General features: G+C 35.4%; 1 protein-coding gene across 1 annotated transcript in view; it reads right to left on the reverse strand.

Moving 5' to 3' along the window:
• The window catches only part of KCNH7 (potassium voltage-gated channel subfamily H member 7), a 208,571-nt gene that overhangs the window by 189,692 nt on the left and 3,435 nt on the right, over window positions 1-15,444 (reverse strand). The window lies entirely within an intron of this gene.

Consider the following 15,444-nt stretch of genomic DNA (forward strand, 5'->3'; position numbering starts at 1 on the left):
AATTTACTTGAAAATCTGAAGGCAACGATATCTAATAAATTGAAAATATTTACAGGGTTAAAACTGTGGGCACTCTTGTAAAGAAAGACAGCGTGATCCTTGGTAACTGGCAAAGATAACCACAGAACTGAGGAAACAGCTACTTGCTAGGTGTGCTCATCCCATTCATGTCCAGTGTGTGACTATACCAGATGCTTCACTTGAGCTGAATGATAATTTCAATAGAAGAAAAAATGTAATTCTAGGTACTCTTGAGAATTCACATTTCCCTTCTTCTCCCCACTCAAAGTTATAGTAATGTTAAAGGTGAAATGAGCTTTATGCATGGAACTAACTGGAAAATTATTTGTCATGCATGTAAGTCTTTTGCATGCTTTTCTCTCCTTTGCTTAGACTTCTCAATGACTCCAGGACTGTAGCCCTAAGGGCCTAAAGTTTATCAAAATAGTTTTGATTTGACCATCACTGATTGAAGGCTGTTACACTTGGCAAAACTAAAACAGATTTTAACTTGATTCAATCCTAGCAAAATTTTCCTTTCTGCACTGCTGTTACATCATAACATTATCAATTTGCTGAAAGTATTGATAGCACAGAACAAACAGACTTAAAAACCTTTCATTTTAGTTTTGGGGTTTTTTATTTTTTTTTTGCTTGTTTGCTTTTTTCTTTAGTCATTTTTTTTCGTCTGCAATATATAGATGATATGTCCATGATAGGTAATAATGAACTTTCATTACTATTCTTCAATCCATTTTGGAAAGTTTCCTTTACAGATAACACCTCAGAGGTAGAATGTTAACTTTGATTGCTGATCTTAGTTCAACATCACAGTTCTGGTGTTTTATTCCCGTAAAATGTAAAACAATATGAAGCTCCCACAAAGATATGTATGAAGGTCTCTACACCCCCTAAAATACCGAAAGGAAAGCTGAATTTACCATTGCAGGATTTGGAAAAGGCATTTTGAGGTGATGAAAGGTATCTTTTTAGGCAGAGGTTCTGCTTACCCTTTTTGTTGCACTTCAGAAAGGTTGGTTAGGTAGACTTAATGGAACTGTCAATCCTGTACTCAAAAAAGGTTTCTATTTAGCATTAAAACTTTAAAATAAGACCCTATTTTCCCCAAGAAATAGACCTGGGCTGAGTGGTTTGACTCACTGCCCTGATCTCTAAAATTTCTTATTATTATCCTGGGTATACCAGGATAAAAAATGTTACTTCAAAGAACAAATTTGCCATAACTCTAAAGATTAGGGCTGAAGTTAGTAGGAAAATACTTCAGTTTTAAAATACCTGCATGTTATTTTGCTCTCACAATTGCCTGCAAACTGTACATTATAATATATTGTGTATCTAAAAAACAGTGGCTTGCTGATCATTAAAAGTGATGTGTTCAACTAAGTCACAAAAATTCATATATTTGTAAAGCCTTTATCAAATATGTAACCATTGAATAATTTCAAACATTTCAAATCCATATAAAAACGTAAAAGGTTTTCAGTTATTCAAAAACCTTAGTTTACAATCTTTTGCTTTAGATAAAGATCATAAATAAATGGGTTATAAACACAATTTTGAAAGTTATGTTGATCACGGGAATGTTTTCTTGTAATAACTGTGTGTGAAGAAAACTGTGTTTTTCTGCAAAGCACAGTATCAGAAACAAAGCTAGAAAAGCCATCTTTTTGGCTCTTGCTCACATTCTGACTTTACTCAAGCCTTGTAGGGCCAAGTATCCTTAACTGTTCTTGACAAAAACAAGTCAACATTTGCAATCAGCTTGTCATGGGCAATCTGACAGGGAATATTTGGTCCAGTCCAAGAATGAGAAATGATTTGTATAATCTCATTCCTTTAAATTAAAAGTAAGACACATGTCCCAGTACTATGCACACTAAATTAATCCTATGCAGAAATAAAGCACATACAAGCTGCTACCCTGACCACTGTACTATATCTGTTGAATGCAAATGGGTGCAATTAAAACCTCAGTGTGTGAATCTCTCACTGACTACCTTAGATGTAGGAATGGCTTCGCATATGAACTGAAATAAAAACACAATTAAATAAAAAGTCATAAATTAAAAAATCCTTGCACAATACCATATTTAATGCATATGCTAGATGCCTTCTCTGCTGCATCATCAAATTAACTGATGTAGGAGCAACCGCCACTTCTAATGTAATGCCAGGAACTGCTGTTGTATACCCTCAAGATACTTTTATCTGTCACATGGGCAGAGAGCAAAAGGAAAGTTCCTTTTAGGCAGTCAATAAAGCAGGTTTTATCTATGAACTTTCAAACATCACATTAGGATGATTAAAAATAAAATCCAGCATGAAACAGAGATCTGTAAGTGTTAAATATGCATGCAATATGGAGAGAAATTATTTTAAAAATAAAATTAAAATATTGTCAGTGCTGTTTTAGTCAGTGGAAGTATATTTGATTAAGCTTATCAACATCTTCAAGCAGCAGTTGAACTCATCATTAATAATATCCATTAAATATGCTTTGTCATATTGTGCTTCTTTAACAGTCCTTGTCTACAGGTAAAGAACTGAGAGAAAATATGAAATGGGTTGCAAATTTGAATAGGCTGTCAGGCCCCCCAGCTGGGGTGCCTTAAATCAGTAGGATTATGTCTCAGTTTTCTTTTTTAATATCCTCACATGGAATCACATCCCTAAATGATGGGTATTTGAAGAGGTACTGCTTAAACCCATGGGTCTGACATCACTGCAGTGGCACACAAGGTGCAGGATTCCCGATGCTCTGCCGCTGCGGTCTGTGTTAGGGGCCAGCTCCAGCAGGATGCTGAGTGCCATCGCTGCCAGCAGGCAGATGTGCTCAGCTCCTGTTGGGAGGTAGCACACTTCCATACTGATTGTGCTCCACAGGGTAGGGGAAGGGGAGTTGATAATTGTCCTAAAGGAAAAAGCTGGCATTAACCCTTGAAGAAAACAGATTTCTATCTCCCCTAGTCACTAACCTGGAAGAAAGGGTATAGGACAAAGCTATAATTTTCAGAAGAAAATATGAAATTAGAAAGGGCAGAAGAGAAATGGAGAAGAAAATGTTGTCTTTTCCGTGACCTGGCTAAGGAAATGTTAGCAATAAACTTTTTCTTTTGAGACGAGACAGTTTTTCAGTAATGTTACCTCACTACTGAAAGTCACTGAAAGAATCCAACAGTGTGAAAAATATTTCTCTCTTAGAAGATCTGATTTTTTCATATCTTTAGTAATGAAAATGAAGTGCTCAATAATGTGTACGAAGAATGCTCTGGTTAGTTGCCAGTGAAGTTGCATTTATCTTCTAGTGTAAGACAATTGATTAGCTGTTCTAAAACTTAGTAGTCCATCGCAACTTTCTTTAGCATTAAGTTGGTTTAGATAACTGTAATCCACAGCAAAATAAGCATTAGGATTTTTTTTTCTTCTAAACTCAAACACTTTTGTATGAAAAATCTACCAAAGAAAACCACGCAGCTGCCTAACAGCAGGATTAATTGACCTCCATTACAGGAAAACACTGATTTCTTCATAATAAAAGGTGTAGCAACACAGAATTTATACCATGTAGCACATCAGTAATGATATTTGGAAAAGGTGTTCCACCCAAAAATATCTAGGTTGCAATTTCAACCTTCTTGTATGTGTAATATAAAATGATTTCCTAATACATGAATAAGAGTATCTAAGTTATGCAAAATTCAATGTCTAAAACCTGGCATCATACTAAACCATTGAAGAAAGAATAAGAGTAATACATAAAAGTAGCATAGATGCTACCTAGTATAATAAAAGATATGTAAAATACCCACATATGGGTTACGGAATTGAGAGGGAAAATAAAAGAAGTATGGTATCTAACTCGTTGTTAGTTCAAACATTGCAGAAGGTATTGCTAAAATGCTCTCTCAAGCACACTATCAGTCCATTCAAATACTCAGAAAAATTAACAAATGTATTCAAATACCAGTTGACTCTACAGAGAACTCATGACTGAGCTCCAGTGGGGAAAAAAAAAAAAAAAACAAAAAAAAACCAAACCCAAAAACAAACAAAAACCAGCAAAACACCCACAACAAAAACAGTATTTAAAAGAGGTGGGAGCAAGGACAGGCTATGAGAGACAAATACCAAAACACTGCCCCAGGTATGCTGGGATGGTTTTGGAAAAGCAGAGCTAGATTTGAAACTCTTGGGATATAAAGGGCAACAAGAAGAGTTTGTGTTGCTAGTATGTCAGCAGTAAAAGAATGAACAAGTATAACTTGAATCTGCTAATGAGTGGGGAGAGTGATTTAATGACAGTGGATAAAGATAAAGTGGATTTTGTGACAGTGGAAGCAGATTTAATTCCTCAGTCTGGGAAAGGTTTGAATCTTGAGGTTGTGAAAAAGGACTCAGTGATCTGTTGAGAAATTTGACTCTAGCCATGTCCAGGATAAAACATACTGGGTTCTACCAGCAGCAGCTTTGCCAGTAGATTGAGGAAAGCGATACTCCCCCTTTACTCAGTGCTCAGCTGACCACACCTGGAATAGTGAATCCAGCTTTGGAACCCTAATACAAGAGAAATTCTGATAAACTTGAATGAGGCTAGCAGGAGCCACCAAGATGGATGTGGACTTGGTGCACATGTCCTTTGCGGAGTGGTTGAGGAAACTGGCCTTGGCTGTGAGCCTAGAGTAGAGAGAGCTCCAAGTAACTTAATAGAAGTCTTTCAATAGGCATGAGGAAATTACCAGGAGATCGAGGCAGGTCTTCTACTGAGATGCATGGCAAAAGACAGACGATGCTTTAAATTGGTATAAAGGAAAACCAGTTTCAATGTGATGGTACTAGAACAGGTTGCCCAGAGAGGTTCCATCCTGGAATCCAACTGGACAAGTCCTAAGCAACCTACTCTGAATTCTGTGTTGCTCTTGCTTTTGGCAGAAGACTGGACTGCATGACCTCCCAATTTTCCTCCTGACCCAAATGCTCCTGGATTCTATGAAAATACGATGGTTATAAAAGACCAATATAAGAAAAGGATTCTTTGCCATACTGGAATAGTAAAATGCTATATATTGGAGTATGTGCCATGCTAACAGAATGCTTTCTGAAAGCAAATACATCTGAGTGATTGCTATTTAATGATTCCCATGTAAAACAAAGCATTACTTGTTATATAGGTTGTGCCAGTTTCTAAAAAAAAAAAGAAACAAAGGGTGAAGTCCAAGAGAGGAATAAGTTACAATCTGAACTAGGTTACGAGGGTATCCCTAGTTAACAATAAATTTTAGAGATATGTCAGTTGAATCTAATCAGATATATGACATCCTGTGGAAATCTCTTTTTTTTTTCCCCATTGGTAACTTCATGTAGACCTCACAAGTATTCAGGATCATGAAGATCAGAATCCATTATGGACACTTAAAAAGCTAAATCAAGCTAAAATCTGATGAAATTTCAGTTCTTTAGAAGTTTGAAAGTGATTTTTTTTTGTTTTGATGAGGAAATAAAGCGCCATTTGTTGCATTATACATGGAGCACCAGTTAAACACAAATAATACCCAGTTAAGTTTTGCTTTTTTAAAAATATTGATGCACAGGCTCTTTATGACTGATTAGTGGTAGCACCTGAATAAGTGCTACAAATATCACAACAAATTTCAATGTGAGACTGGCAAATGATAATTTTTTTCTGTTGGAAAAAAGCATGAGTTTAGCAGCCACTGAACTTTCTTAACCAAGCCTCCTGTATTTTTCTATGTCATTTATTTGGCAGTTCTATTTTCTATATCAAATTTGGAAAGGCTGAGGGCTGAAGCTGACAAAGGAGTGGATTCCACCTTTGTGTTCTTTTAATCTTATGTTAAGAGAAGGAAACAAGTTTGGACACTTTTGCCCCAGCTGCCTCTAACCCCATTCTGGCACTTCAGGGTCATGTACGACCTCTGTAAGACAAGAAGTTGTTTCGCTGAAAATTATTGTATATTATGACAGGAGAGAGACACTGCATTACCTAGGGTGTTGTCCTGGACCTGACCTGTGGTCTGAGGTGCTCATATCACAATAATCGCTATTAAGTACAATTCCTATTAAAGGTAGTTTGACAGAACTATCCCCTGTAATATCCTTTTCTATTCTCACTCTGTTACCCATTTTTTAGACTTGATCATGTTGGGGATTTTTTGTGGCATTTATACATATATGTACACTGGGAAATGTGTACTGCATTGGAAAAGAGAAGAGGATAGTATGAAAATGCAATAGAGAAGGATGTTTTGGAACTGTGAGCTTTTCCAGAATAATACATATTTTGAGATAAAAGACTCACTGCATTAGTCAATCAGCTCATTAGGAGCCCCTCTAATTTGCTGTTCAGTTCAAACTTCCTGTGATTGAATGTATTTAATAAGAAAAGTGCTTTATTAGCAAAAGTGTTGTGAACTACAGAATACCAGTTTGCATTCTGTGATGGGGTAGGAATTAATTTTGGCAGCTCCTCAAAATGGTTCTTAAACCTTTTGAGAAGGAGAAATACACTTCCATAATATATATTATAATATATACATATAATTGGAAATCAACTCCTGATTTTTAACTCAAATTTTTAATTTGATTTTACATGTAAAACTTCAGGTCAGTAATTTTTCTTGTAGTAATTCAACCTCAGTGTACTCTTCATAGCTATGATAACTTAGTTAAATCTGATATTTTAGTGCCTGTGGCATCTACGGGGCAACAGCCTCACCCCCCAACATTTAAAAAATCTACTTTCCAGGTAATAATTGAGATTAAATGTATAGACTTGCTTATCCATCATTTAAAAAAAAAAAGTTGGCATCTTTCTTCAGATATTCCTCAGAAAGTGGAAATAAAATCCTTTCTTTTTTTTTTTATTTACAGAAAAATTATTCCAAGGTGAAAAGGGATTAAGAATAAAGTATTATTTAAAAGGGAAGCAATTCAATCAATTCCCATGAAGCAGGGACAAATGCTCTTGCACATTTAAATGTTAAAGAGATTATGTTTGAAATTCAAGCAGCCACAAACAATATATTTGTCTGGCTAATAATTATGTTTTGCATATGTCGAGCTCTGCAGAGACAACAATGCTACTGGTAATTCTGCTACTGCAGGATCTGTTTTTTACAAATGAGGTCAAAAGACAATAAAAAATGAAAGTAAATAGATCTGCATGGTAGCCTTGCCCACCCATCAGCTAGGAAGAAGAGTGGTCTGTGAACCATGCATTCCTTCCTCATTTCCACACTTTAAATAACCGTGAGCACAGGAGGGAGAAGCCACCCACACCCAGCTCCCAATCTACAAACATCACAAAATCAGACACTAATTCTGCTTGTAGCTGCAGCAGAAGTGAGTAGTTTTTAATTAACTTTTTAGGCATTTGGGAGCAGGTCCTTAGACCCTACTCCTAATCCTGACACGAGAAGAGATTTGCAAGTTTTAGGATAAAGAAGAACAAGGTTTTATTACAGTTTTGTGGTCATCCACAAAGAGTACTCAAACTGTTCTTTATCTCATAATCTACAAAAATTTTCTTTAAAACTCTGTGGCTAAAACACTAAATATGCTTCTGTGCATTAGGTGCCCACATTTTTGTTGCTGTAAACAATCATTGTAACTAATAAAAGGCTAAGGATGTTCGGCAAAGGATGCTCTGAACAGCAACCCAGCATGGACTGGCTCAGGACTGACATTATACATAGGCTTTCACACCAGTTACTGAGCTGCTCTGTTAATGCACAGAGAAGGCTCAGATGTTGATTTATAGATACCTGATTTTGTACTTCAAGGCTGTTACCACTCTCTCACATCATATGGTTATGCTGTCCATGACCCCAGAAACAGTCCTTCTGGGAAGAGTTGTTCTTTCAGCTGGATAGACTTTGGTGTTAAATTGATTCCTATATATTTTATTAAGCAAAAATAACACTGGGCACTTAAAATGGAAAAAAATGGAACACATTTTCCTTTCTTTTATTGTCATTATTTAAAATGGCATGGACTTTAGGTTCTTTCTTTCTTTACACTTTTTTAGCAAGTAGACAGAGTTGCAACATTATTTTAGCTTAACTGCCATGACAATAGGATTTATGGACTACTGAGTTTCATGTCCTTTTGAAAGTATAAAAAGAAATGCCATGAACATGCAAAATACTAATGAGATTATCTGGCATTTTTTTCCAGAGAGGAAGGAGTAAAGCAGATTGACATAAATGAGTTTTGAAAGGAGGAAATTTGCAAGCTATTTTCAGAGATCCACTTGCATTGATTTGAATGAAAATCAGCAAAGAATGCTCTAAGAAATAATCCCAAAAGGGTACAGACTCCAAAGTCTGACAACAGCTGGGAGTAAGTGCTTTAGCACACGCATGTTAGTGATGCAACACATTTACATGATGATTAACAGCTTTTCAAGCAGCCTAGGTATAAGAAAAAGACAAAACCCCCTAATATGTCCTTGTTCTGAAGTTGTCTCTGCCTGTCTAACCTGTGGATAAAAATGTAGGGAAGTTTTGTCTGTGTTTTGCATGTTTCTTTCATAATTTGCTGTCTCTTTATGCAGCAATAGAGATTCAGCTAATACTAGTTAGCAAAGGTATACTGTATGAGCAGTGCTCCAATGCCTAAAGATCAGGATTTCTCAGTGTTACAAAAATTAAACTTTGCAATTTAATTCTATGAAAGCTGTTGGTGTGCAAGTTAATTCCTGTGTCAGTAGGCATTGATATCTTGCTCTCAGGCCTTTATGGGTGTTTGTGGCCACAGAAACAACCAGTTGCCAAATAGACCTGTGCATTTGCTCAGAAAAGGCCAAGATTTCACAAGCCGGTACTGTCAGGGATCAGTATTCAGATGCTTTGATAAATCCTCATTTCCAAGTATTTAAAGTAAATTCTTGTGTTTCTCCGAACTGACTGTTTAGGCAAGACCTTCTGTTTTCCACTGCAGTCTAATTTGGCAAATCAGAGGTTTAAATGAGGTAATGTATTATTATGGAGGAACAAGGACAGGAAAGCAAGAAATTTCACCATGTAGTCAAGTACTAAATGCAGCTGTGATTTCTGGCCTAAGCTTTCTTCTGGTCATTTCCACTCACTATCAGTAATGAAATAATTAACAATGTGCACACTTAAATACCATCCTTAGATTTTGATTATATGGTGGCTCTGTTAACAAATAAGCTAGAATATATTCTTTGTGTGGATAACACTTCAATGCTATAATTGAAGGCAGCATCAAAACTAGGTATAATAAGATCTATAATTGGAATCCAGTTAATGAAACAAAAAAAGATAAGACCTTCCCTTTACACTGTTTACTCTGACTTTTTCTCAGATTGAATTTTGGTATTCTTTGTGGTGATCTTTCCTGATGAGATTTCACTGTGATTTCAGTATTAAAGAATTAACAAAATGAGAAATGAAAAGGCTATATTGAGAAAATTGGTGAGGAACCTTAAAATTGCATATCTGTGGAAATTCTGGAGGTCAAAAATAATTTAGTGGCTAGTTATGGCTATAATTCTGATTTCAAAATGAAATTTTAGTTTAATTTCCAAGAAATTATTCAAATATGCATGTTATTGCCTTTTAAAAAAACCCAGTATACTAGACTAAAAACTTCAAGCTGTACAAAATCATAAGGCAAATAGTTCCCACCTCAGAGATGTGAACTTTCAGAGCTGCAGACAATGTGAAACAAGTGAGTAACTATAGAGCCAGAATACCCCACTGTCATTGTCATTTATCCGCTCTGACTGGACTGAGGTTCACAGCTACAGTTCTGATTGCTTTTGAGATATGCAGTTTCCAGAGTCAATTAGCAATTTCCACAGTCAGCTTTGTCTTTCTATTCTGAATCCTATACTGCCTGATTAAGCTTTTTCCATACTTAGCTGGGAAGAGCATGGGCTGCCTAGTACACAGACTGAGTCATACACTAAGTCAAGCATGTAGGAAGCACTTTAAAACTGGACTTGAAAGCATTAACATAAAATCTAACCCACACTACTGTCCTCTTCCCATTGCTTGGAACCAGCGGGAACAGCACTCATGTCACCACTGGTGTTACTCGAAGTGCCATGTTCTGAAGTTTATTTCATATCAAACATGCAAAAGGCTGCTATTAGAAAAGCAGTGGCTTTTCCCCTGTGTCTATTGTAAGGTATGATGTCTGATTTGCTCTCAGCATCTCTTTTTGATATACGGGCCAGTTCGGTCGAGAAGGGAAAGAACCAATCAATAAGAGGAATTAGGAGTCTTATCATAATGTAACATTAGAAAGGATGCACGATAAAGATGGAGAGAGGACACAATAAATCATGTGAAACGGCACCAAAAATAGACTGACAGCATCTGTTCTTTTTGTCTCATAACCCACAACCAAAATAGCTTTCACTACAACTAAAACGAGCATATTCAAAGCAGATAAAAAATTTTGTCAGCAGTGCCTAATTACAAAATGAAGCTCTTTTGAGGATGCGATCACATCGTAACCTTGTATTACCATTTCACTCTAGAACGTGTCACCTTTCTTACTGCTACGGCATACTTTTTTAAAGTCAGCAATCATTTTTTTCTTTTTAGCTTAGACTAGAGAAATTTGGGATCCTTGATTGGTGTAAATTGGCCCTGTGACATTCTGAATCCTGACATTAAATTATCCTATGGAAGTCCAGTGTAAGAAGAGTTCTGTCTTAACACTGTACTGAAGTGAAAGACTCCTGAACCACTAGCCCGCAGGTTTTTTATTTGTGCCATAGTGGAACTCAAAACTGTCAGAATGGATTTTTCCAAATTAAGATTTTTTTTCCTGTTAAAGATGCAGTACCTAAAATATCAGCAATTTTATTCTTAATTAATTATTAAAACTATATATATATATATATTCATACCTTTCTGACCCTAAACACTGAGAAAGAGAATAATTTAGAAGACAATTTAATCTTGTTCTATTTATTCAGATACTATCTCTTTCTATAAAAGTTCCCTCCTTATTTAAAACCAATTCATCTTTACCTGGAAAGAAAAAGGAATACATTGGAAAGTCAAGGAATTGGAAAATAAGATTGAAATTGACCTATAAATAAGCTTTCTTAGGATATCTAAGCCATTCTTTATCATGATCATTATATACCCTACATGACATGTGAATCAGAAGTGACCCACAGTTCTGAGCAGACATGGGAGCGCTATCTGAATGGGGATGGGTAAATGAAGTATTTGGATCACTGAGTTATTGTCTCACTGCTGATGCTTCTCCTTGCTGTAAAATCAGCAATACTGAATTGGGCAAGGAATGTTTTTTTCTTGACAAGTATTAAAGTCTAAGGTAGAAACACAGAACTGCAGACACAAGAATGGATATCCTCATTTGTTTCCAATAGTCCAACACCTTCAGTCAGGATTTCATGCAAGGGGTATTTTAAGAATGCCTGGAAAAAAGCCCTGCATTAAGAAAGGTTTTGGGTTTTTTTGTTTGTTTGGTTTTTTTTTTTTTTTTTTTTGTTTTTTTTTTTTTTTTTTTTTTTTTTTTTTTTTTTTTTTTTTTTTTTTTTTTTTTTTTTTTTTTTTTTTTTTTTTTTTGTGGGGAGAAACACTTTCTTTATCAAAATGCAGACAGATAGTATTTTTTCTGTCAAGGAGTCCGACATTAGCAGGGTATCAGAGAGATTGGATTCATTGGCCTATCTCAACAGTTCTGGATAAGGCACTGAAACTATGGTCAAGACTGCAGTTGCTGACCCTTGTGCTAGAACAAATCTAAGGGGACCTAAGGGGACTTGACACACATGTAAGCAGCTTTCTTTTCAGTTGTGTTTTTTATTGATTTGTAGGTTCACGCAAGCAGGTGATAAAACGCCTATGCTGACTGAAGTCTAGATGATGAGCTCCTAAATGAAGACCGGATCTTTCTTCTTGAGAATTCTTAATACCATTTTTGCTTTATCTCATTACCATGCTTGCACAATTATTATTTTCCTCCTCAGAAAAAGAGCTGAAAAGATATTTAAGATATTAATTTGGAAATGTGCTTTGAAAATGCAAGTATGTTTAATTTGCAGTCAGTTCTGGCAAATTACTTTTTTGAAACTGGTAGTAGCAGCAAGTAGTTTGTGAGGTTTGTACACACTCTGCAAATTGCTTGATCTTATCTTTGCTCAAACCTATACTCTACCTTAGTTCTTCTCAACCCTAGAATATCTGATGGCTAAGCTTAAATTTAAGCTGAGCTTAAATGATCCTACCTTCCGTTAATAGATATCATCTGCAAGCTTAGACATATTTTATTATTGTCCACAAAGCATACAACAAGAAGTAAAAATGTATTCCGTGTGGTACAATACTTTTTGATTATTATATATATCCATTCTCATTCCCAAAATAATTATACTTTTTATCTCAAAAGTTTTACAGCTTTACCACCTCAAGCAATATTTTACATCTGTCAAGAATGATTTATGCAATAATGACTTAAACTGCAAAATGGAGTCCTCAAAGGAAAAGCTGTCAAATATTTTCACCATAAATAACTTTATTAAAATAAGAACTGATATCCTATATAAACAATATCTTGCCTTCAAGCATAATTCAGATCATATAGCTATAAGATTAATGAAAAAAATTGTGAGATAGTAAGGAATTTGTGATATTCCTGCTTTGATATCAGAGTATAATTTTTTAATTAAGCAGATGCTAACGCCTAATGGGCAATCATTGGAAAAAAAAAATCTGTTTCAAAATAATACTTCTTGTGACTTGTATTTATCTACTGCTCTTTTAAAAAAGGGATATTTACATTAAAAAAGAAATTTTATGTGTCTTTAATCCCATGAGTAAATCCAGTAACAATTGTGGAGCTACTTATGTTATGAGAACCTGTAAATTTGGACCTTTAGTTTTGGCACCATCTGTTCCCATTAACATTTTTCTCAGTAATTAACTCTTTTGGTAGCTATGTAATTGCCAACTGTGGCACTACTTGAAGAGGACAGAGGACTAGAACTTTGCTTGGATTGTGTTAATATGCTTCTAAATGGAAAAAGAGAGAGGAGAAATTCAAACCAAAAGTAAGATATATTCTGATAGTACTCCGAGAGCAGGTAGTAAGGCTTTTAGCTGCAAATGTCAAAAGCTGCTGAGAAGGCAGCACTGGTGTGGTTGGGACAGGGCCTGCAGGGTGCCCAGGCCATGCTGGGTGCCCAAGTCTGGGCCATCTAAACAATTACACAAAGCCATCACAAGCATTCGATGCTTCTCTGCACCCTCCCTGCACTACACAGTGGAAAGGGAAAGAGGCTCCATCCAGGTTACTCATTTATAGAACCACCATACATAGAATTTTTTTCTCCTTTGACCATTCTATCTTTTGTCTATCATGTTTAAGGCAGTGTAGATTCAAACAATTGCCATTTTTTTAATATGAACTTGCAACAAAATTTTTCCCATCCTTCTGTCCCATCTTCTTTGAGAGAGTAATTTGGCCAAAAATTAAAAAAGTGAACAAACAGCAGCCTTCAGTCTTGCATCATCATGATGTTTAAAACTCGAGATCCTGCACTTTCATCTAGAAAAGTGGACTACAGACCAGTAGAGAACATCAGAATCCTAATTCCCGTGTGCATGTGCAATACCATTTTTCTATGGCAAGAATTTTCTTTTAAGCTGAGCTTCAAAGCTACGACATCTTAAAATTATATGAGGTGATATTTAGAATCAAAAAGAAAAAGCATTATTTATAGAGTGATTCCCTTTCTGATATCTGCATTGCTGGAATTCTTAGCTTTAAAAGTGATCCCACTGACATTTGTTATACTTCAAAATATTAGAGTAATTTTTAATATAACCAGTGGCTTATGTAGAGTAAATGATAGCGCGATGTGGAATAAGGTTTTATTTGCAATTCACTGGGCTTTTAGTCAGGAGAGTGTAATACGGTCTTTACAAACTCTGGTCACTGGAACTTCCAGCAACTTACACCTTCTTGAGGTGCCTTCCTCCTTCATATGCTTAGTATTATGTTAAATATTATACAATGGCTTGACATGAAATAAAATGTCAAATTAACCTTTTAAGCAGTGGATAGTTCATTGGAGTAACTTGGGTTACTCACATGTAGAAAGTTACATTTCTGACTGTTCTAGAATTGACATCTGAAAATTGAAAACTGCTGAAATTGACCTCAAGTCTCATACTCACTCAGAGCACAGATGAAGAATAAGCCACTAACCAGGCACTAACTCTTACATTTTCAGAAAACTCTTGAAATTTACTTTGTTTCATAAACTGGAGGAAGTGCTTGTTAGGTATCACTATTCTGTATATTGTTACAACATACAAACTGCGTTATATATAGGTATATGTATCTATACTATATATTGAAAAATCAAACTTGAAAATTTGAAAAAGTGGAAATGAAAAGTGAGGTATATATTTTTTGAGTTATTTAGAATAACTATAGAATATGTTTACTAACATTCATTACATTCATCACACAGGTAATTTCAATTTCATGGCACCACATAAACTTAAGGCTTTCTATAACATTTTGAAAAGAAATTGAACATTATGTGGAACAAAACAAAAAAAAATTGTATATACAGACAATCAAGCTGACAGATAGCCAAGCATTTGAGTGTCAGACCTATCTTATATTTTGACAATTTTTGCCTGATTCACCTGTTTAAATTTAGCAGATCATACAGTTCACATGCTCAAATTTAGACAAGTAAAATATAGAGGCAATTAAAGTAACTATACATAGAAGTGAAGTTACTGAATACCCTTATGCATAAGATTGTTTACAATGAATAATCTCTAACTCAGCATTCAAAACTATTTATGTAAGATATGGCAACTTTTATGGACAGTATTTCTTTGTTATGTCTTAAACAGATTATGGTGTGTTGCATGATTTCAGAATTCAGCTTTTTAGGAAAGGATCTATCCTATCCTATCTATCTATCTATCTATCTATCTCTCTATCTCTCTATCTATCTTCCTCTGGTAATTGACAGATAAGTAGTACTTTTAAAGGCTTTTCCTCCCTCCTAATGTTTTGGGAGACTTTCGGACTTTTAAACTACCACATCTCCCAGCAGTGCTCCAGGCTGATGGCTGTGAAAGTTAGCAATAGCATTTTCCTTCTGCAATATTATTTTTAACACATGCCAAGTTAACACAAACACAGGGTAGATATGTAAAAGACACACAGTGTCAGGTCTCCTGAGAAATCTAAGTCCAAGGCACAGCTACAAAAAATCTTAATCGAAATCTGCTCCAGACCACCAAACCAGATCTAAGAATAAAGGGCTCTACTGAGAATCAGTTACCAAGGGTATGCTTAAATATTGGTAGCGTGGGTAGAACGGTTGGCCTGAGTCCTATCTGAATTATAGCAGCCTAAGCTAAAAAT

This window comes from Onychostruthus taczanowskii, unplaced genomic scaffold, assembly GCF_017590055.1.
Source record: "Onychostruthus taczanowskii isolate IOZ18803 unplaced genomic scaffold, ASM1759005v1 scaffold20, whole genome shotgun sequence".
NCBI classification, from domain to species: Eukaryota; Metazoa; Chordata; class Aves; order Passeriformes; family Passeridae; genus Onychostruthus; species Onychostruthus taczanowskii.